This window comes from Columba livia, chromosome Z (genome assembly GCF_036013475.1).
Source record: "Columba livia isolate bColLiv1 breed racing homer chromosome Z, bColLiv1.pat.W.v2, whole genome shotgun sequence".
Taxonomy (NCBI): Eukaryota; Metazoa; Chordata; class Aves; order Columbiformes; family Columbidae; genus Columba; species Columba livia.
Window position 1 is genome coordinate 36,573,991 of NC_088642.1, and position 24,213 is coordinate 36,598,203.

Here is a 24,213-nt window from a genome sequence, read left to right on the forward strand (position 1 = left end):
GTGAGGGGAAATAAGCACTGTGGTGTGAAACAGCTACTTTATATTTTAATTAAGATTGGTCTTATCAGATATAAGTCCTCCTACCAGATAAAGGTTCTTATACAGTTCTTTGTTAGGAGATCTGAAGGGACCTTGAAGATTGGAAATGTGTTCAGGCAAAAACCTCAAAGAAGAGAGGTTGACTTAAAACAAACCCACAGAACAGAAGCAGAGCAAAAAAAATGCAAACAAACCTCAGCCACGGGCAGATTTATTTCTCTCTGCAGACTTACTTTTTAAGTTTGTTGGCTTGGTTTTATGCATCTGATTTTTGACACCTCCATGACACTGTTGCATCCAGTGTCCATTCCTATTTGTAAAAGTTTGTATGAATTCAGTTCCAAACAGCAAACCTCATGATTTTATAAGACTCATCATAATTTCTAAAAGAGCCCTCTGCTTTTAGGAAGTTCCTTGACATGAATTCCTGTCATTCGAAGGCAAAGCTACTTGCAATTTGGTCTTAGGCTTTGAAGAACCTGAGTGTGGAATGGCTTTTTATTAAGCAGTTCTCAACTTTCATATCTGAAGAGCTCTCCAGTGTCTTTGTGGTCGTGTTGTTCTTCTGACAGTGCAACTTTAACCGTCTTTCTTGCCAACTGCTACGCAGGCAGCAACGTTACAGAAGCAGGAAAAGGGTGGTGGACCAATGTATTTGAGCATTGTTCCAGTTTGGGTTCAGTTTTACTGAAGTTCTTAAGAAAAGTAGTTTGTGTTTGTCTCCAATTTGGCTCTTGGCTTGCTCAGAAGCTTGTCCTCAGGGACAGCCTATTTTGAGTTACCTACCTGGTGCATCTCCTGGGGAGGAGGCATATATTAATTCTCAGAACTGGCACTGCAGTTGATTTTTTGTCATCTGGCTGCTTCTTTTAGGATCCAAAAATAGTGAGTACAGTAGAAATAGAAATGACATGGCAGAGGCAATGTACCATTCCATTCATGCTTCTTCCCACCTAGACTTGCTAGTAGTTTTGTCTGTGGCTGCAGAGATGGGAAGGACAGGAGGTATGCTACAAAAATCTTTGTAAAACTATTAATGCTCCACCAAATTGAGAGGAATAATGTTTTTGATTAAGAGAGTATGTGTTCCTTGAACTCTGTCCGAATTACAGCTTCATGTTTCTTCTTTTCTGACTTGGCCCAGCCCTACCTAAGGTAGCCTGAGGTCTGCTCTAATTTATTGCAAGTTGGCTGTGATTCCCTAGGAGTTGTATGCCACCTGGCTATGGCTGGAGTGGAGCTTATCCCAGCTGCTACCTGTCCCCACCTTGAGAAGGTGCTGTGGCAGGAGTCTGTGGGGGCTGCATCTCCTGGATCGCAGCCCACCATGTCACCCTGAAACAGGGAGCCTCTGCTGTGAAACGTGCCAAGAATTTCCACTGCAAGCTGTTTGGGGTGCACAGAATGGAAGGGCTGCTGGCTTCCTTCAAATACTCCCATATCCCCACAATGAAAAGTGTGAATGCTGCTGTCCAAAGCCCTGTAATTTTAAAGATAGGCATTACAACCTCTGCACTGAAGTCAATATGTTTTGGCAGGGACCTTCTTGACTTAAAATCCTTCTTTAAACAACACTGTGGTTTGTAAGTCAAAGGTGCTAATATTTTGTCCCTGAAGCCTTTGCAAAACTGTTACTTGCACAATCAAAATAGGAATAACCCAAAGAGAAGTTAGTTGCCACAGTTAAATGGTATTGACTTCCATCTTTGTTGATGATAGAATTAAGACAACGACACCCGTAACATAGTAGAAATTGGGATGTCATTACAAGAGTTTACGAAAATAAACTGTTGCTTCGATGCATTGTAGCAGTTCTATAAAACGTCGTTTTTTAATACATGGGAAATTATTCTCTGCAACCTTCTCAATAGGCTCATGATTCTAGAAGGTATGTCTTAAAATGTGTAATATTGTTTTGCCGTAATGTTACCACAAAAGCAGAGCAAAGTATGGTTTCTTCTTTTTCCCGTCTTAACCTTTGCCTTTTACTTCAACTTCATGTTGCAGTAGCCTGTTGTCAGTAAGAAATTTCACTTTAGAGTTCAGCAGATTAATTAGTGGTGAAAAAAATAAATTATCTGTGTGGTTTACAGAACCTGGGCTGGTTTAAGATTATACAGGATTTTAAGGTGTGTGACTGGAAACCCGAAACTTTGAGTAAATATTATGAAAATGAATTTTCTGAATTTTCAAACATCTGGATGCTTTCTCTGCAAAATAGTTGCAGAGTTTTGTAATTGATTTGGTTTTATTGAGCAGTGAAAATATTACCCTGAAATTGAATAAAAAAATGTGAAGTGTAAAAATGCCCTTCAAAACTTTTCCCTGCCCTTTGTGTGATAGGAGATGTGGTGAAAACATGGGGGAAAAAAATTCATAATCTCAAAAAGTCTACTAATAATAGTAATCAAACAAACCCATCATGTAACAGTTTTGATGTTTATACTGTAATGCCAGCTTGTTCACAAAATTATTTTTCATTCTTTCCCTAGAACTTTACTTTTAATCAGTAAATTTGCTATGGATTAATAGTATGAAGTAAAAATGGACAAATTATGCTGATGGAGTTTTGTAAAGTGAAATAATTGTTTTAGTTGGTATTGTAGTGAAGCTCTGTGCTTGACTGTGCAGTATTTGGTGAAAAAAAAGGTGTAAAATACACATTTTCTGAGTTTGTGAAAGAACTGAGCTTTCACGCAAAACAGAATCAAGCATTTTACTGTTATGCATAAAGTTGTTGAATTCTGTGTCCCTGCTTCTTTAATATTCCTTTGATCTGCAGTTCAGTGGTTTGCTTGGTGGGCAGTTTAGAGTGCAGTTGCAATAAAGTGTTGGCAGTTTGTAATTAAGGTTAGGCTTAATGGTGGCAGTTCAGTCATGTTACATCATTTTTTCCCCATTTTACATTTTAAGAAATTAGTATCTGCGAAGTCTAGCAATAGCTGTTGATAGTGTTATTTCCAAGTCATGTGTTAACAGTAGCAATTCTTGGTAGATAAACACATGGAACATGGGGAGGATATTGGAGAGGAGGGAGAGTAGATTATACATACATGTGTTTGTACATATATATATATATATAATCACCTGGAAGAGTTTATAATATATATTGAAGTATAAATCTATCTATCTATCTATCTATCTAATCTATCTATCTATCTATCTATCTATCTATCTATCTATCTATCTATCTATCATCTATCTATCAGAGTAATTGAAAGGCCAGAGCTCTTTTCCAGGAGACCAGTGGCTGAAGAGTGTGTGCTGAGGAAGTGGTGAGCTGCTGTAGCACACGAGCCATTCCTAAAAGTCTGAGGAAGTTTTTTGAACCCCTTGTAAAGGGACAGAGGGTGCTCAGTATTTTTGTGTGAGTTAGTTGATGATGTGTAAGTTACAGATGTGTTACCCATGTAACGTGATATTAGTCATCTTCGCTAGCTAGAATGTTGTAAATGTAGAGAATTGGAGTTGTATCTTTATATACGTAGCTTAGTTTAATGTTAGCGTTGTGACAACAAAGTGAGTTATCAAAAAACTCCTAACCTCCACAGCTTCTGGCTTTATTCCCCACTTCTCTGTTGTGTGCATGAGAGCATGTTTGTGAATAGCCCTTTGTGTTTTTTTTTTTTTCCTCATACGTTTAGTGATCTAGATTAGATGCACAATTGTTTTGTCAATGGAAGTTTTTCCACTGATTTTTCAAAAGGATGAGCGTTGCACTGTTGTCAGTTTATCGTTTGTTGAAAAAGACTTCTGATAACATTGACAAGGGCCTGGAAAAAAATGCGACTGTGTGTTTCTCAAAATAAATTTAAAGAAATCTGTATTACAGAAATGTTATTCTATCAGAACTAGAATTGGTGGAAAAAGCTTCAAAACATCAGTATTCCCTGGGATCTTTTAGATGCAATTGTGCACACATGCATACCATAAAGATTGCTTCAAGTGTTAATCACCTTTTTCAAGAGACTAATTTAATATGTAAAACCAGTATTTACATAAAAAACATTATTTAATGTAATACTATGTGAGTGAATTTTTAGGCACTTTAATCCTAAAAGCAGTGTATAATTTCACATTTGCCAGTATCTTTCTCAGAAAACGTAAGGCCAGTATTTTCAGGTATAGTTTTCAAGTATAGTGACATATTTGGTATCTCACATAACTTCATAGATATCCACTGACTCTGCCTTAACCTTGTAAGCTATGGAGTTTGTAAATGTTCCAGAACAGATCTTTTGTATGGTTTATGTTATTCGTATATGTTTTATCTGGGATTTTTCTATCAGTTTCTTATCCAGTGTTTTTTTTTCCTTGCAACCTTTTGTTTCTACCTATTGACCGTTTCAAAATGTCATGAATCAATCTCTTCTCATTGCTTGCATTGAATATGAGAGATGAATCTAGCTGTATACTGTTAACACTGAGATGTATTTCCAGGTATTTCTGCCTATGACATGGTTAAAAAAGGTATCAGAGGAATCAGTTCAGTGGAGACAGAATTGCTTGCCCCAGTAGCAATCCCTTCACAATAGCAGGGAGCATGAAAACTCCCTGGAAGCAAAGAGCCTATTTGTTTTTGGTTTTCTGAATGACATTTACAATGCATTGCCTGAGTAGGCCAGGTGTGGTTTTGTGCTTTGTTTGTGTGCGGCGGTGTGTTTCAAGTAGAAGAGGGGTCAGACTCGGTCGTCTTTGGGTATGATCTGAATAATTCCGAAGTTTCTGTTAGTATGATGTTTAGAAGTGGGTTTATAGCTGTTGTCTCTATTTTTGAATAGTTTGGGGGCTTGTGAAGAAAATAGCAGTATTACAGTTCCTGGTTCATGACAGGTTTTGTGGAGCATCATTGTGGAAGTAATCTGTCTTGACATGACTGCAGGGTGCCAGTCTTGGCTTGATAAAGTCAGGTATGCTTCTGATGGTGTCATGAACAAACATGGTCTTGGCCAGTTTTAAAGTGAATAAACAACAAATCTCAACAGATCTGGGTCTGTTTCAGAGAATTTTGTAGGTTATGTGTGGGGCTACCAACACTTTAGGAACGTTCTGGCAGAGCAATTAAAATGTTTCCTTCTTCCCTACTTGGACAAACAGAAACTGCCAAAAGGCCTGTTTCTAGAACACTTCTCACTAATTACTGTATCCTGTATGCTGTTTATGAAATAATATACCGGCTTATCCTTTCATCTGTGTAAGAGCAATAAACCATGGAGAAGGTAGGGATTGGAGAAGGCATGGGATTTTTGCCTTGCAGATGATCAATAGTATGATGGGAATACAAAGCACATCCAGGCTGTGTGCTGTATACTTCACCTGTATGTGAGTGCTCTGTGATTAGACTTACATGCAATACCCAAGGGGAAGTAAAAATTATGCTTTTAAAACCAGTTACGGATAAACTGCACAATAAATTTATGCCTGACAGGCTCTTCTCTGTGCTTTTCATTGTGCAGTGCACTTTGGTTGCTGCTTGGTTCCTATTTTATCTTCTTATCTTTTTTCTTCTAAGCTGTTTTTATTCAGTATTGTGAGTGTATGGGCTTTTTCTTTCTGTCTCCTTGGTTGCTTGCTTGCCCTTGTTATGGTCTTTCTCACCTTTACTGTGATCAGATGATGCTTCTGCAAAGCTAACAATTTCACAGCCGGGATCTGACAACAGTGTGAGAGCAGAAGCACGGGGCACAGAGGACATGTAAAGCATGAGCCCTGCTCCCTGAAGGCAGCCATTTGTGCTGTCTCTCTGTTAGGCAGGAGAAGGCAGAGCTGAACAAGGTGCTTGTTCTTTCACCTGTGGCACAGTGTTGCAGTGGGAAGAAAGAAGGAGCTGATCTCTCTCTGCCTCTCTGCTCTTTTGCTCAGCCTTCATTTAATGCATCTGTGGCTTTCTCCTTCCTGATGGCAGCTCCAGGGACACCCACACTTCGAGTTGCTACCTATGTTCTTTCAGGTCTGTACCAGGAATAAAAAAAGACTTACTGTAAGAAAACAGACTCTGGGGTTGTCATCTTTATTTGTTTCCTAGCTGTGTTGAATGTAGACCTCAGCTGTTGTGTGTTATATTGCTTATCAGTACATGAAGCCTAATGTGTGACTGCTTTCACTACTGCTCAAGATCTTCTGGTCTCAAGCACATGGCTTTCAAGCAAGAGGCAAATTGTGTAAGGCCATGTTCTCATTCGCTCAGCCAAAGAGATCCCACAAGAGGGAACTCTTCATTTTAGTATTTTCAAAATACATCTGTGCCTGTTATTAAACTTCACATAAACGAGTCATCAGTATAACCTGTTTGGTTGAAAACAGCTAATATAGGGTGCTTTGCTGGCATTGCTGGGGCTTTGCAGCTGGGCATGGCTTTACCTGCCAGGCGTGTGTGAGCTGTTTGGTCAGGCCTGTGTCTGCAGTGTTAAAGGTAGGATTGGTTTGTTTCATACCAGTGGTCAGAATTGCTTGGAAGAGCTTAGAGCTGATGGCAATTAACAAAGCCACCCCTTTTAATAAATCAAATCAGCTTTTGTACAATTAGTTTCCATCAGTTTTTAAAGCAAAATCCAGTCTCCTGGATGTTTGCTTGTTTTTGAGGAGAGGCACTGAAGGGTGGTTTTCAAGAATCCGTTATCTGTTTTTGGTGTATATCAAATCAGTCACGACAAGTTAAGTTGTGTGCGTCTTGCATATATAAGTGTGACACTAAAAGCTCAGAGTACTTTATGTCTGGTTTATGAAGATAACTGGGAACATGGAGTTTGTGCTGTATGGTATTACATAGCTTGATAAATGTGAGTGAAATACAGATACAGAAACCTGACAGAGAGGGTGAAGCCTGAACAGATCTGCTCAGAAATTGCTTCTGTTTATTTAATTTAAAAATCTAGTAATTCTTTACATTCTTAATAAGGCAGGATCCATAAAAAGGAAATACAGTGTGTTTTTTTTAATGGCAGATTATGTCAAATTGAAGCAAAAAAACCCCATCACTGTGAAAGAAAAGGATTGTGTTTCTGCTTTAAGTGCTAATTTCAATGCAGCCTCAAATTTGAAGCAATCATTGTATAAAACTGTCCATCCTTTAGCTCATTTTTGCTGGCTTATGTATAAGCCTACAGAGCCATATCTGACAGAACAGGCTGTCTGATAAAAGAACCCTAAGAAAACTAAGTTCTTAAAAATTAGCATTCATCATGTGTTATAATATTCCTTTATACCTGAAATAAAGTTATTGTTTTCTTGAGCTACTGTCATATTTGTTTGATTATTTTACCTTTCATAGAAGGAAACCCAGAGCCTCAGGATGTCTACCGACACAGCAATTGCAAGAGAATATAGAAGTAATTTTTCCAGCCCTTTCACATTATTCCTCTTTGTTTGAAGCACCTTTTATCTACCAGCATTTCACTGCAGTGCTGCTTTCTTGCTGAAAACGAGAGGACTTTTCTGTGAATAGATCCTGAAGATTAGTGAAGGGATGTAGTCTGTTGGAAACAGGGAATGATAATCTGGTACTGAAGTGGGAGAGGGGTATGAAATGACCTAGTGTATTTACCGAGTAAGTATCCATATTCTTTTTATGATATTATGTAACATAGCTGTGACATAAAGCACAATGGGTGGTATATGGGAGTGGTAAGAAACAGGTGAATTGAAATAATACTTGGTGCATGGTGAAAGCCATTTATCTTGGTATGTGTGGAGCATGATACCGGCTGATAGAAAATGTACCTTGGGAAATGCCCTCAAACAAAGAATGTTTTTTAGCTTGGTGTAGTTGATGTCCATTAGCAGAACAGGAATTCAGGAGGTTTATTGTTACTGGTGCTGGCAATTCGTTAGGTGGATGAATGCAGCTGGCAATGCTCTGAGAAAACTGGAAAGATGAACTCATGAATCAAGTGTCCAGGCTTTGGAATATACATGCTTCTGATGTATTTGTTAAGAGCTACACATCCTTCACTGGAGCTGCAATCAGTAACTACAGCAAGTACATCCTTCGTTTCAGGGTGATGTCCTGTTAGCAATCCTGCCCCAGAAACCATTCTGTCTTCATTAGCTGGTGATAATTTAAATACATGAAATACTGCCTTTTCAGTAATTTGTGCTCAATTTTAAAAAGGCAGTGATGAGAATGTAAGGTTTCAAATTAAGAATTACCGCATCACCTGCTAGGTTGTTTGACATATTTATTATGGTCACTATTGTTTTTTTAATGTTTAATGTAAATGTGTGTAGATATCTTTCAACCATTTGAAAGATCTATCTTTTGTTGTTAAAAAGACATCTGTCAGGTATTGTCCTTATGTTGATACTGGGAGGTACTGGCCAGGTCACCCATTTAATCTCTTTCTGGTAGACTGAATATTTCAGGTCTCTTTCCCCTCTTCCCAAATGACAAGCTTTCCAGGGTTTCTCTCTATTTTTAAGCCCCAATCTGAACCATTTTTAATTGCTTGAAGTATAGATGCAAAAACTTGCTATGTTTCCTCGATTACATGAAAGTATTGCCACCTTCCTCTTCATAGGGTTGTTTGTATTCTCCCTCTGTCCCCACTCAATAACTGCATCCCTGTGATCTCATGTTGACTCACTTATTCATGGTGATGCCCAAGACTCATTCAGAGCTGCAGCTTCTCAGGACGCAAAGCTTACTTCATAAAATTAGCATTTTCTTGTTACAAATGATCTTGCCCTTTGCAGTTGTCAGAATACATGCTTTGAGAAGAGCTTGTCTTACCAAGTGACTCAGGTTATTTTTGCAAATAACTGGCTTGCCTTGTTATTTGCCACTGTAGTTTCTGGGAGGTCTACAAATTTTACTGAGGTGGTTTTATATTATCTTACAGGTCACAGATAAACTGTTGCAAAACCCTGCCTGAAACTGGAAGGCAGTTCTCTATCAAAATCTATATTTTGGGGTTTATAATTAATCCCATTTTTAGTTAATTGCCTTTTTTTTTTTTTTTTTTTTTAGTGTTACTTTTCAACATTGTCTAGGGTAAATTTAATTCTTATAACTGCTAGAGCTCTCCAGTACAGTGTTGCAGTTGTAACAGGCTCCAATTTTGAGTGCTTCTGGGGGAAAACAGATGATTCTCATAGTGCCTATTTATTTTATATGAAAGAAATTGCTGATTTTTATTTTTTTTCCCCTGACTGTGTTTAATTATATTGTGGAGGAGATGTTACATATGAAATGTTTCATCCTAGAGCTGAAATGTTGTGAAACCTCTACAAACAAAACCTTCCCCTCTCCTGTCCTCCAGAATCACATCATTAATGAACTATATCGTCAGCCTCTCAGAGGCTAATCCTATTGTGTATTTACACAATTGCATTGGGTTTACATGACAAGGTTTTTGTAGCATGGGTCTGCAGGGGTGGCCTCTGTAAGGGGTGGAGGAGGACGGTGAAAAGGAAGGAGCAGCAGAGAGGATCTGTTGTGGACTGGTCGCATTCATCAATAACAGAATTGGACAAATGGAAATACAAAAATAAAATACAAGTCATACATACGCTTGACAGTAGTCATGGTTCTCCCTCCCCTGATGCAGCATTGAGTTGATACCTTGTTTTATTCTACAACTGTATGTAGTTCAAAAGTACTTCACTGTACTTAAAAAATGCTTTTAAAAACAAATTAATTAAAAGAGTTATTTATGCTTATTTTAATAATCTTTAATTTTATTTGGTGCATTTAATGCATTTTCAAATACAAATCACCTTAGTCTGACTGCAGAAGGAATAGCTTTTTGACACTTTCACTAATTTCATTTTTTAGGGTTTTATATGGCATTATAGCCATGGTGTAAAATAACTACTCTTTTATGATTTTTAGTGCTGGTTCATTGTATTACTATTCTTCCCTTAATGAAAATATTAAAAAAAATAATGAAGAAAGGAGGCAAAAATGCCAACATTTATTGTTTATGGAAGATCTTTGTAATTTTTTTTTACTACAAGCTCCAGTCAGTGGAGTCTTCTCTAATTTCATGCCCTATATAGGCTTACCTCTTCACAGTAACTTTTATTTACTGTATTTAAATTAACAGGCACAGATGTGTCATGGTGGGCTGTAAAGAGTATGCCTTCTGTCTGCTTCATTAGTCTGTCCATGGAAGCATGGGGGCTTTTTTCCAGTTATTTAATGTCAAAGGAGTTGTGGGAACACAGAAGTCACCCGTTCAGCTCTGTACCCATTGTTGTCTTATGTTGAAGCTTTTTCCTATTACAATCAAATTTTTCATTGAGCTTAAAAGTAAAGTGCGCATGTTCGGATCTGTTCTGCTACCGAAGTGTTATTAATAATTTATGATGAAAAAGACTACTTTTATTATTACTGTATGGTTATATCTAGAGTAGCTGGCATGAAGACATCTCCAGGTCTTTCCACAAGGTTTGTGATACATGTACTTGTGAAACTCAAGTACTTGTTTCGTGCTCCACAGAGCATGTTTTCTTTATGTATCTTCTTTAGTACCATGTATGTAATATCTCAGAGTGGAGGTTGTATTTTCAAATGCACTCCTAAAGACTGCATTAGCAGAATGAGACCTGGTATTGTGACTTTGGTTTCATACACAGTCAAGATTTTGTTTCTGTTTGAGGTATTTTTGCACTGGTTGAAAGCCAGCAAACTAGGAATCAAGTTGGATTGGAGTTTAGTTTTTTTTCATAAAAGCTGGAAGCTTCTAATTGGAATGATAAGAGGGTCCTGGAACCTCCTGTTGTGTCTTTATTTCAAAGAGATAAAATGGCCTAGGATTGATTCACCTGTCCTTCTGGATGGATGATGCCAGCACTGGCTGAAGTCAAACCTGACAAATTTTACATGTTAATCACGAGAATCACTCTTTCCCTGCTTGTAAGACACTCCTCTGTTGGGATGCTCGCATCCCACACATTAACAGCTCTGCAGCTTCCCATGCCAGAGGTAGCTGTCAAGTGCTGGTGCCTGGCCACAGCCTTCTCAAGCCTGCAACAAGTTTGCTGCATATTCCTCAGCCTCAGAGTAGCTCGGTGGACTGCTGGAATCATATGGTCTGTATGGAGGACATGGAGGACTTGTGCATCCGAAGATGCCACCAAGATGTGTCTGTATCACAGACGTTGTGGGCTGGATTTCAAAGAACTTAGGAGGTCTGAATGGGACAATAGCATCTGAATAGTTAGGTGTGTTATCATATGGATGAATGAGCTAACAATGTTAATAGTCCTTGTTAGTGCCAGTTTACTGTATGCTTAAACTAGGTCATTTGAAACATTTGGAAATGTGTTTTCATGTTTAAAATGTGTTCCTTTTGTGAAACCTGCCCATGGAAAATGGTGTGATTCCAACCAACGGACCACCTCATCCATGGCATAATTTGTGAATTGTGAGACCCCATTCAATTCTCCTGTTTTATAGAGGAATTGGACCAATGCCTAATGCAACAATTTCAAATCAAGATTTGCTGGCATATCTGTGTGGGGTCCAATTATTTCAGTATTCCTTTCCAAAACACTGCCTGGGGCTGCGTACCACAGATTTGGGCTGAAATTTTTACTTAATTTATTTTCCTTCTAACAGCTTTATAAAGATAAGAAAATGAAGGACTGGTAAGATAAATATCTTTCCTTGTGCATTATTAACATAAATGTCTTACATGCTAATTGATTGCAACTATTTAAACCAGTGTACAGGTGTAACCTGATGAAGGCATCAGTTAGCTGCCTGTATAGCAGAGGTTATGAAAGAGGTTATGAAATAGTATTTCACCCTGGGAGATCAGCTTGATGTTTTGGGTCATGAAATTCCCTAAGTTCAGAATGTTTCCTTAGATTTTTCTATATAAAATAGTAAATGAAGAAGTATGAGAAATGTTCCCTGAAAGGCATGTAAGTCTAAAGTTTTAAGGAGCACACTGGTTTGAAAGAAACTTTTCCTTTTAAATGTTAAACTTAGACAATTGTGATGATACCCAGCACATTATTAGCTGAGATGGGACTTAAAAATTATCTAGCCTGTTACAACCAAGAACAGCTAAGCCTATAAAACAATCAGCTTTTAACAAATTCAGACTTAAAAAAAATACTAATTACTCTCAAGCATTGTTATGGAGATGACTTTTGAAGTGTGACGATTCTATATGGTCTGCCTGAGTTTTGCTTCTCCCTTAGGAAAAAAGGAAAAGAAAGAGAAAAAGAAAAAGAAAAAGAAACACACGGAAAAAAAGGAAGAGAAAAGATCCAGATGAAGATACTTGGAATTTGATATTCAACTTAGTGTTTTTCAGTTAATTTCTCATTTCTCTGTATAAAGGAGGGATGAAGAATAATCTTAGCTTTAAGAAGAAAAATTGATCTATCCACAGATTGGGTTGTGAAATGTTTGAGCTATAAAGCTATAGTAAGACAACTGTCTATTAAACACGTAACAAAAGTTACATGTAAGAGAGATGTTTTTATTTATCAACAGAATGTTTCCAAAACATAGCAGATTTGGCTTTGTGACATAGATGGCACAAATCACGCCATTAACAGCTGCAGTTCACTGCTAAGTTCTGACATATCTGCTGTATATAATGGCATGGCTCTTCTTAAATTTTGCCAGTTCATGAGCAGTAATTACTGAAGAGTGAAAGATTGATCTCCAGTTTCTGTTGGGACTGGTTTGCTTTTCTCATCAAGTTAGCAAGTGTAAGCAAATTCAGTGTTGCATTGCCTTTCCCCGAGGAAAGTCAAAGCATTGTTCTGTTACAATAGAGGTGATTATAGCGAGCCCTGCTTAAGCTGTCCAGTTTTCTCTTTTCAACAGTAATAGCTCATAGTATTATGTATAGCTAAATTGATTGAACAAAAACATGAAATAACAAAAGTAAATGTAAGAATTTCAAAATCAGTCATCTATGTTATAATTAATGCTAAGCTATCAGATCGTACCCTGCTTGAAATTGCTTCTGTGTGGGTCACTGAGATGCTTGTGCCATTGTTTGAAAGTGGACCTGTTAGCAGCAGGGTAATTTATTGAAAGTAGGCTGCTTGAACTAAGAGACTTCTGTTAACAAATATTTAAAGGAACTCATGACAGGTATTGCTGGCCTAGAGTTTTCTAACTATTCTCTTTAGAAACTCCTCAGAGGTAACATTTCTAGAAGTTGTGCTAAAGGTAAACAGAGATTAATGGTGTAATTGACTTTATGTAGAACCTATTTTTTCATGTGTTTACTTTTAAAGTTAAGCAGACTTAACAGTTAACAGTGGATTATTACACAGTAGGTAAGAGTTGTAGTTAATATCTAAGAGCTTTGCATAACTTTTTGAACACCTACTCTCCTTTTATAAAAACACGAACAATATAAAAATTAACGAAAAGTATTTTTGAAGAGATAGTATTTATGTGTATATGTGCTGTGAATTAATCATATACTATCACACTTTAAAAAAATATTTTTCAGTTTCTATCTTTATTCCTTCAAAATATTTTTTCAAATTTAAAATTTATAGAATTTGGCTAAACAGTATTTTATTGTCTTGGAGAAAAAGTGTACTGTTTTTAAACTTTTCAGTAAAAAAGTAGTGATGATGCCTGTTGACTACATGTCTCTATAGGCTCTTTTAAGAGTTGGGAGTTTTGCAGACCACTTTCCGATTTTTTTTTCCCCAGTGTTTATAGTGATGTCTGTTAAATATATTTATTGTAATATTTTCTGTATGAGGAAGAGGTTTCTTACAACATCCCTTAGAGCCAGGGATAGGCCTTACCCCAAACTACTATTTCCATGAATTCATGTTCAAGTCTAATTTCAGCCAGATGCAAGTAAAGTGATGCAGCATTACTCTCTTCTGCAAATTGTGTAATGTATGGCTGTTATGTCATAGTATCACTGAACCTGGAAGGAACCTTTGGAGGTCAGGTAGGCTAGCTGCCCACCAAGTCAGAGCAGATTGCTCAGGATCTTTCCCAGATCAGCTTTGACTGTCTCTAATGGCAAAGGCTCCATAACCTATGGGCAGTTTGTTCCTGCACTTACTCTCCAGTAAGGAATTTCCATTACTGCATCTTGTGATGATTTCCTCTTCTCACTGTGCATCTTCGATGAGAGTCTGTCTCTACTGTTTCTTACTGCGACTACGTCCTCCATTGGCTTCTTCTCTGCAATGCAGACAAACAAGTTTTCCTAGACACTTCCATGTTTGTGTGCTGTAGCCCCCTAGCCACGTTTGCGGCCCTCTGCAGAACTTCATCCCAGTTTGTCTTTGTACAGAACTTGGGCAAACTTACTATTGTTTCCTTTTGTCTCTACCATACCAGGAGTCTTTGTTTAATTTATGCCTGTAAGACTGCAAATATTCCCTACTTTTACATTAACACTAGTGTAGTTTAAAAGAAGCTGTAAGTTGAGTGGAAAACACAGAAAGCGTGCTGATCTCCTGTTGGTGTGGGGGTCTCTATGGCTGGGGTACCAGCACACTTTACAGCGTCCTGCCCTTCAGCCAGATATCAAAAGGGTGGTGAACTGCACCTATGCTGAAGCTGCATTGGACCATTTTGTAGACTACTAACTTAGGGAGGTTCATGACAAGTGCTACTGGTACTGTGTTTGATTAATACACCTTTGTCTTCTGTACCCCATTTATTTCTGCTTAGTGATGTTCCAGCTGTTACAGGAATGTACAATTTTGATCTGAAAGAGCATATCCTTGAAATGTTGGTCAAATTTAATCTCATTTCTATTGGTCCTGTCTTCCAGGTAGTTTTCTTTCTGTAAGGTGTGTCTATCCTCTTCCTTTTTACTTCTTAATTTTAGACTGATATTTGTATTCATTGCAGAAATGCAAAAAAATGCTATGTGATGTATGTTCTACCTTCAACCTTAGAGTAACTTGTTTTGGTGATGTACCTTAATAAAATCTGATGTAATTTTTCTTTAGCCAGCCTGTTTTACAGTTCCTCTACTAAACTACACTTTAGCCAATTTAATTATAACATCTCCTGTGATGCCACACCAGATATTTTACTGAAACTCAGACTGGTGAGACATTTTGTGTTTTCTAATATTGAAAAATAATTTCTCAGCAGTGAAACGTGGTTCCTTACTATACCAGAACAGCCTAAACCCAGCAGAAATGTACCTTGTTGCATCCTGTCTGCCTATGTGGCTTTAATAATTATTTTCTGCAAAATTATTCCAAATTTTGTATGGTAGAGAGGCCAGACTTACAACTTGTTACAAAGAGGACGCTTAATCAGTGTAATATAACTCAGGCAGCCAGTACAACGCAAGGAATAGATGTGAACTTTTTCATGACTGCCCATATGTAATATTAAAAAAAGCTATTTGAATTATGATGATAATAAATTCTCAAGACTTTTGGTATGTAACTTCTGATCCTAATGAGCCTAGAACTCTTCCACAATGGCAGAGGTGTGAATATGCCGGATTGACTGCAACCGATCTTAGCTATTTAAGGTCTGTCTTATGAAGGCAGGCAAAGATAGGTATATAATATCTATAAAATTACTTGGAGGAAAATATTTATCCACTTCATACTTCTAGTGACAGTCTACTCTGCTTGTTATTTTTAATGAGATGTCTGTTTCTCAAGTAAATTACTACAAAAATTTGACAACAAAACAGTGTTTTCCATAAAACAAAGATCTTTGACTTTCCAGTCTAAGGTCGTTAGGTCCTAAATTAGTGCTTGATTTGGTAAATGTTATCTGTTTAAATGCTTCTGTGAAATACAGGGTTTTTTAGCAGTATCTTGTTTGTGCAGTGAATGCAGCATTAGGACACAATGAGTTGAGTGTCTGCTGTCAGAGTGACTGGGCTGCCAGCTGGCTTGTCAAGTAGTGAAATATTTTGAAGCTTAGTTATGGCACTTGGTTTTGACAGCGCAGTTATGTACCTCTTTTCTTTCATGACAGATTTGAGAGCAAACATTGTATAGAAGAACACAGTAAGGCTTACAATATTCCTCTGTTTGGTATACAAACAATGTTTTTGACTTTTAAACAGCTGTGCATTTAAACTGTTCAAACATTTCCTTTAGATATATCACCTGAACAGTGCAGCCAACTGCTTTGTAACAGTTGTTTGAACATTGGGTGTTTTCAGGTGTTGTGAATTGCTCTGTGGACCTAACTGGAGCTATTCTAATCTGTATCAGCTGAAAACACTGCAAAGTCTTGACTCTCTGAGGATTTGTTTCACTAAAAAAATTAAACTTTGTTCAGTTAACCTCTGGCAATGCATTTACGATGCTTAAGGAAAGAACTTGTAATTTGGTTTCATGATCAGGAGTATATTTTTTTTCTTCTAACCCAAAAGAAGCAATTGCAAAATAAATGTGAGGTTCACGTGTGTATATTTGAAGTGTAGACTTCCTTAGTATAATTTGGGTAATTAAACTATTTTAGCTACTTGGATTTTGGTATTGTGTGATTATATTATGTCTGGGAAGAAATGGCTGAATTCTCCTCTGACATAGCTCAGCTCTATTGACTTCAGTGGATTTATGCCAAAAAATAAGAAAGGGCCAGTGAAAACCCAAATAAGCATTTTGGTGAGAAGCATTTTGTTTCTTGTTACAGAAAGGATGAATGATCATGCTTGTAAATGTGGAGGTGAAAGATGGAAAAAAAGAAATCTTACTGAGGGAAGAACTCCAGAGAAGGCTTTCCTGTCAGAGAAGCTTTAATAATGATACTAATGATACATGTGGACAAAAGGAAGTCAATACAAACATGCAAACATCTCAGTTTCTGAATACTAACATACTCTTGCCTTCTTGCCTGTTAGGTGTACTCCAGTTTCAGTAAGAACACACAATGTTTTTGTTCTTCCTAGTTCTTTTTTTTTTTTAAACCAAGATTTAGTCCTATAATCACAGACTAAACCAGAGTGATATAAAGGGCATATGTTAAATCGCCACCTCGGGTATGTAGTGATGAGAAACGGTCCCTTTCACCTCCAGACAGTATTGTTAATCACATAATTTGGTCCAAGTGATAACTGTTGCCATGCCTAAGCTGAAAGGCCTAGTGTTTTTCCAGTTATTGCACCTCTGAACAGGAGAACAAATTTCATTTAGCAAGATGGTAGAATCAAATGTTATTTCTGCTTCAAAAATGTGAAGTCAAAACTAGCAACTCTGAATTCAGCAGAAGGTGAATCTTGGTCTCTGAGTACAGCAGCCTAGAAGGACCATTCCTAATGTAGCTGTGCAAGTGGAGGTGAGGCTTCCTCTTATTTTACTTGTTTTCCATTGTTTGCACTTGATTATCATACCGTGTTGTTTCTGTGCCAAAATGCGACACCCCCAAATCCATCAATTCCCTTTCTTGAGGAAATGTCAGCAGCTTATTTGAGGCTTTGACAATGTCTTCAAAGCATGGTGTCAGTGCTGCCTTTACTCACAGTGTTCCCAAGAGAAGTTTTTGCTCTCAGGGCAGGGAATGACAGCCAGGTAACAGCTGAATTCATAAAAGCCTTCAGACAACACTGAAGTGCATAGGTGTGAACAGTATGAATGTAAAAACGTGAGAATTTCTTCATTCTGGGAGAATGTCTGAGTGTACCTAGGACAAGGCAAGCCTTCAGTGCCCAACCTGTGTATTTTCCGTATTTTGTTAGTTAACGTGTGTGATCTTCGATCATCCTTCTATCAATGAGGGGGTTTATTTATTTATTTATTTATTAAAAAAAATTTAGAGTATGGAGTAGACACTGGGACAGTGTTGTCCCCTTATCCAGGAAAGAGAGCAATCACTGCCTATTGTGTGGTGTTGCATGGCAGTAGATCCAGGATTGGCCTTAGAAGTGTCAAAGCCATTGATAGTAGTTAATTAATTCCTCATTAATAACTGAATGAATGACAAGTACATCACTGGCATAGTGTTGTACTCCTCCCAGGCATAAGCTAGATGTAAGTCTTGTTTTTAACAGCATAACTATGTCTAGGGGTTGTCCAACTTTCTGTTAAAATCTCATGTGTTTTGCATAACTTGATATCCCATGTGCCTTAGAGTCCTGTGCTGATAACTGATCACTGATAACTGGTAGCTGATCACTACCCCAGTGTAACTCATACCATTTGGGGAACTTGTTCATTTTAGTACTGATTAGATACCTGTAGCCTAAAACTCCCAGTAGGTTTCTGACAGATACATCATCCAGGCTATGGTAAGTCAAAATCCATTGGATTTGTGCAGTTTAACAGAGAGATCTATGCTAGCCTGGTTTATTTTCAGTGAAATCAGATGAGATATGCTCCCAAGAGCAACTCAGCGGAGTAGGAACAGCTGGGTAGGCTAGCATCCATCATCTTAGGAAGAGAAACTGAGACAGCTGGGTCTATTCAGCCCGGAGAACAGCAGGCTGAGAGGGGATCTCATCAATAAATATCAATCATCAATATCTCATCAATAAATATCTCAAGGGTGGTTGTCATAGGATGTGACCAGACTCTTTTCAGTGGTGCCCAACAATAGGATGAGGGGCAATGGGCACAGACTGAAGCACAGGAGGTTCCATCTGACTATGAGGAGAAACTTCTTTACTTGGAGGATTCCAGAGGACTGGAACAGGCTGCTCAGAGAGATTGTGGAGTCTCCTTCTCTGGAAACATTCGAAGCCCACCTGGACACGTTCATGTGCAGTCTGCTCTGGGTGAAGCTGCTTTAGCAGGTGGGTTGGACTAGATGATCTGCAGAGGTCCCTTCTAACCTCAACCATTCTGTGATTTTGAGATCTCTTAAGCACAGAGAAGGGGATGTGCATCTGGGTGAGCAGTGACTGGATTTGTTACAACTGGCAAGTTGAGTGAGACTCTCCTTAAGTATATTTGTTTTGTGGCATTTGCATTGCTGAAAATTGTTACAGGGCAAATAAATGAGTGCTTTGGTCCTTTTTTGTAGCTGAGGCATTGTGGCTCCACAGTGGCTTGGGAGCAGAGCCTGAGAGAGAGAGTGCTGGGATGAATCTTTCATGTGGTGTAGGTGGATAGTGGGCTAGCACCTGTTAGGAAGTAAAATGTTTGATTTAGGCTTCTATGGTGGAAAAACTTTACCGAAACTACCTGGGAGGTTTTGACTCATGTAAAACTACACCTTTTAGTGGGAGGACAGTCTGCTTGCAGTCTTACTGTCTGTCCTCATTTTATTAGCTACATGGGATGAAGTTTCATATCTCACTCTGGCTGGAAAGCATCAGTATTTTGGGCACTGCTGTAAATAATAAAACAGCTGCCTCAACTTTTAAACAAGAAGTTGTTTAAAAATAATTTTAGGTATACATGGTAACTGTGCACAATGAGTGATACAGATATCCTAAAGTTCTGATTTTTGTCTTATGTAACAGTCCTGATGTGGTTGTTGTCAGCAGCAAAGTTTTGTGAGTAAGAGTTTGTATCAGCAGAATATATTTACAGAAGAACTAAAAATCTTTATTTAACAAGGAAGGGTGATTAGTAATACTTCATTCTGGAATATCACTGTAACTGACTTCATAATAGCACTTCAAGAAGCACAACCTTGGCATATCTCATTGGCCCATTGCCAAAATGATGGATCAAGATCTACATGAAGTGGCATGCCTTAAAAACTTGCAGCAAACGTGCCTCTTAACTACAATGCAAGGAGGAAACTAGAGGTTATTACCTTATTCACTTGTTACGAATATGCTGCTAGTTTTACTCTAAGTAAATCATATTATTTTATCGTCAACCAATCAGATGAAAACTCAAGGGTGTGAGCCTCCTTTGTCTTCAAACAAAAGGAATTTTTTTGCCTTTGGATTTTAGTGTGAATAGGGTCATGCCCAAATCACACAGTAAGCTATATTTAATGTAAAAAAAAAAGCAATGCTGCTAAAAGTCTTGTGTTCAGCACAGACCAGAGATGAATAATTTTAGCTTTGAAAACCAGATATAACCAAGTACATTTTAAGCAAGCTAGAAATGCAAGTAATGATTTTCTATTTGAAATTAATGGTCTAGTCTGCAGAACATCCTATGATTTGCCTGTAGTGAAAGAACTGCACTGGGTACATCCAGTACTTCAATTCACTTTAAAGCATGATTGTCTGAGTTTTATCTAGTGACCTGTGGCCAGGTACAGCTGCAACAGAACTGGAGATACTTTTGTGGAGACTCCTGACAATGCACTAGTGGCTTACCTGCAAGCTTATGATTTGAACAGAAAAGTTGTTCCAATCAGTCTTCAGTTTCATAGTTTATTTTGCTTTAGTTACAATCATCAGTTATTGCTCATCAGTTTATTGGGAGGGAACTGAGAGCTGTTTATTGCTTGGATCCAAACAAAGGTGTGTCCCCTTTTAATGCAGGGCCACAATAAACCATGGCAGATGCTTTGTTAGCCCCCTCAGTGTCCCCCTCCACCCAAAAGGAAAGGCAATAGGAGGGCAAAAGATGCAAAGATAGAGGACTTGCAAACTCAGAAAAGTTAAAAATGTTTTACTAGTGCTACTAATAAAATAGAGAAAATAAAACAAAATATACAAAACCAATCTTGAAATTCCTCACAGCTCAGCAGTGGCTGCTCTGGCAGCTGCAGGGCAGGCACCTGGAAGTCCTGGGTTGGACTCTGAAGCAAACCGGAACTGGATTTAGGGATGCAGTGTCTGTCACTATGCCTCAGATTTCAGGGATGGTAGACAGGGTCCTCTCCAGATGCTGGCCATAGTCGAAGAGAATGAGACCCTTGTGATCTCCCACCTTTATATGATGTATGATGTGGATGGGATGGAATACTTTGTTGGTCAATTTTAGTCACCTGTTCAGTTCGCTCCTCCTTGCAAAATACACGGTGTGCATTCTTATCAGCGACCTTGCATTCCATTGCTATGTCTACCAAAACATGCAGCCAACTTCAGAAAAGTGCAGTTATTTAGAAGAATTTAGCTGAAAGGAAAATTCGCTAGAAGAGAAACTGGTATTGTTTTTAACAAAACCAGGAGAGGTGATAAAGCTCATGACTCCGGTAGTTCTGTTGTAAGCAATTGTTGGCCTTACACAGAGTTGAGGTTAAAGGCTTGAAATCTAGTATTAATCCAAAATCCTCTGCCTTGAATGTCAGTAATAAAATTCATATTGATTTATTGATTTCACCCTATTGAAAATCCCTCTGCACGCAAAAGATGAACAACTTATTTTCACATCATGAATAGATTCTAAACAGACTCTTTATTTCTTCTGGTATTCATCAATATTTTTTGTAATGTGAAATATGTTTTCAATTTCATGTCTGTACTCAGAAAGCTGTTTTAAAAAATGTTTTCCTTCTTGCATGAGATGTGTGAGCAGACTCATGGAGTACAGCAGATAGCCACTGCCATTAGCAAAGGATATCATGCCTGAGGCATTTTATTAATTAACCTCTTGAGTCTGATACTGAAGATGCTGCAAAGATGCTTTTTTCATTAGAGTCACATAATTTAGACTATGAGCAATGAGGGGTTATCTACTCATATCTTTGTGAACGCTTTGCTAATGAACAGATATGTTCATTGATTTTGCACTAAATATAGAGAAATAAGGGTCTAGTTCTGCAAAATTCTGTGAGCCTAACTATATATAGATTTTTATGCTAAGCTTATTACTAATCTATCTGTCAGCTGTGAGTGAAGAAATTAATCCAATGTTGCACATGTCTATAATATCTTTATTCACCTTCATGGAGTTGTATTATAGATGGGCTGATTAAGCAAGGGTTTTATTTTATTTTATTTCTTCAGTATGTGGAAGATTTTCATTAGCACAAGTAGGCAGTCACCATATATATCTATATATATATTATATATCATACATATGATATTATGTCATGTATAAGATGATACGTTTCTTTTAGATTCCACATCAACCTTCTGTAGGAATAGATTTCAAAGCCAAGCTAGAACAGTTCTTTGGTTTGTATGTTCATGTTAAAAACAGCTTTCCTCAACAACCTCGATATATTAAGCATTAATTAAACATAAGGAGATTATGGTAATTTTATTTTTGTTGATGAGTGTACAAGTTAATCATCACAGGTTGTACATATAGTTCTAGAAAAATAATTTTGAATGACATTAAAAGATACACAGTGCCTATGAAATCTGATTTCCTATGCATAATCAAAACTGTGATATATCTGAAATTTTTACAGGTCAATAAAAATATTTTTCAGAAGTCTGTCTATAATGTTATATGCTATAAACTTTCAAGACAAATTTGGTATTGATGGTCAAGTAGCTACTGTTGACTGGCTGAACTGTGAGTCACCTATCGTTCCTTTTATGTGAACGTACAGAATTATGTTCTTATCTATATGCAGTTTTCACATAGCACATAAAGGCACTTCAAAATATACTACCCATTTAGGGAACAGTTGAAGACTAAGCATTGAGAAAGTACTGTCCTTGTCTGAAGCACTGAGATTAACATCAAGTTGCCACTTGAAAGGTTTATTTACTGAAAGGGGAAAGGAAAACAGGAAAAAAAAATACTGGCTAAAATATGCCATAGTTTCCCTTAAAACTACACAGAATATTTTATGCATTACTTTTTCAGAGGAGGAAAGCTGGGTTATCACTACAGCTCCATGCCCAAGAACTAGTTCAGAACTGAAAAGAATTTTCTTGCATCTGTAGCTGTTAGATGTGTTTCTGTGTTATCTGTCCCACAATACAACATCATGGAGGTGTTTCCTGGCTTAATTCACGGGGCAACAAGGGCCAAACTGGTGGGAGGCAGTGAAAAAGTAGATAGGAGAAGGGTCAGAGCAGAGGAGGGAGGAAGGGTCCGTGATTTAGTGCACAGGGAGTTGAAGGAATATGTGGAAACCAGTGGGAATGACAGTCTGAGGGAAGTGGCAATGTATGTGACAAGGGAGGATGAGGATTGAGGGTTCTGTCTGGAAAGAGGTGGTAGGAAAGGACAAGGAACTAGGAAGTGGTTGGGGAAAACAGGGAAAAAAAACCCCAAACAACGAAAAAACCTGACATGGTAGGTAGATCTAATTAAGGAGCTCAGGAATGGCTGCAGGGATGAGTAATGATGCCAAGAAGACATTAGTCCTGTGTGAGTTCCACGCAGGGGGAACAATTAATGGTAATACTGACACAGTACATAAATGCAAGAGGACGAATTAGCAGTTTGCAGATTGCTTTAATGTTTTTAATTTTTACTTTCTGTGTCGTTATCTGAACTTAACACTTGCCTTGTGTGTTTGCTTATGTGCAGGGGTGTCATTCTTCAAAAAACCCTGGCTCAGATCTGTTTTATCTGAATATACAGTGCTAAAATCTGCAGTGATCCAGGAATTGACTGACAGCTGAATGATTCAGCAATTGACTGACAGATGAATGAGGCACCCTTGCTGTGAGCATGGGGGTGAGAGAGCAGTCAGCATTAGTTAGAGGGTGAAAGGCAGCTGGGAGCTGTGACAGATAAGTCCTTTTCATCCCCTTCTGCTGCTCCCATGGCGGGGCACTTTTTTTTCTTCTTTTCCAGTCAAGGTTGTTAAAGTTGAATGCAGCCCAGTACCAGTAATATGGTAATATGACCCCATGCAGTGTGTGGCACTGGATAGCAGCTCTTGAGGGCAGCCAGAAACTCTAGAAGGGGCAGGAGACAGTGCAGGTGTATAGAATTCCCCATTAACAGCCATTAGAGGCTACTAATGGATAACTTATTCCTGTCCTGGTGCAAACATGTTGACTGGGTTTTTTGTGTGTAGGGTTTGCTAATGAGCATATGTAGAAAACTACTTTTAGAAAAAAAATGCTCACAGTGTATCTTCCATTGCTATCATGAGGAATGCCTATTAAGAAAAAGGCATTTAAAATAACTGAAATATTTAATTTTTTCAAATGAAGTTCCATTTTGTTACGATGAGAAATTTTAATGGGAATTACATTTTCAGTAGAATTGTATCAGTTTTATGGGAAGCACTGGGGCAAGTGAGTTATCAAAACTGTACAGAAAAAGTATGAACATTTTTTAGGATAACAAATGTGTCCCCTTGACTTCTGTCAATATTGCAGGAGCAAGTAATTTGCTAGCATCATTCAAAATGAGAAGTTAAACTCCATCAAACTGGAAATAAAACTAATATGAAATAGTAATTCGGAAAAGTTTTTTGGGGATGCAGCAAATCATCGTTACATAGACTGTAAAAGGACAGCATATGTTTCAGCAAGC

The 24,213-nt window shown here is 37.9% G+C and overlaps 1 protein-coding gene across 1 annotated transcript in view; it reads left to right on the forward strand.

Annotated features, from left to right (window-relative positions):
- Window positions 1–24,213, forward strand: part of EPB41L4A (erythrocyte membrane protein band 4.1 like 4A) — a 133,903-nt gene that overhangs the window by 18,300 nt on the left and 91,390 nt on the right. The window lies entirely within an intron of this gene.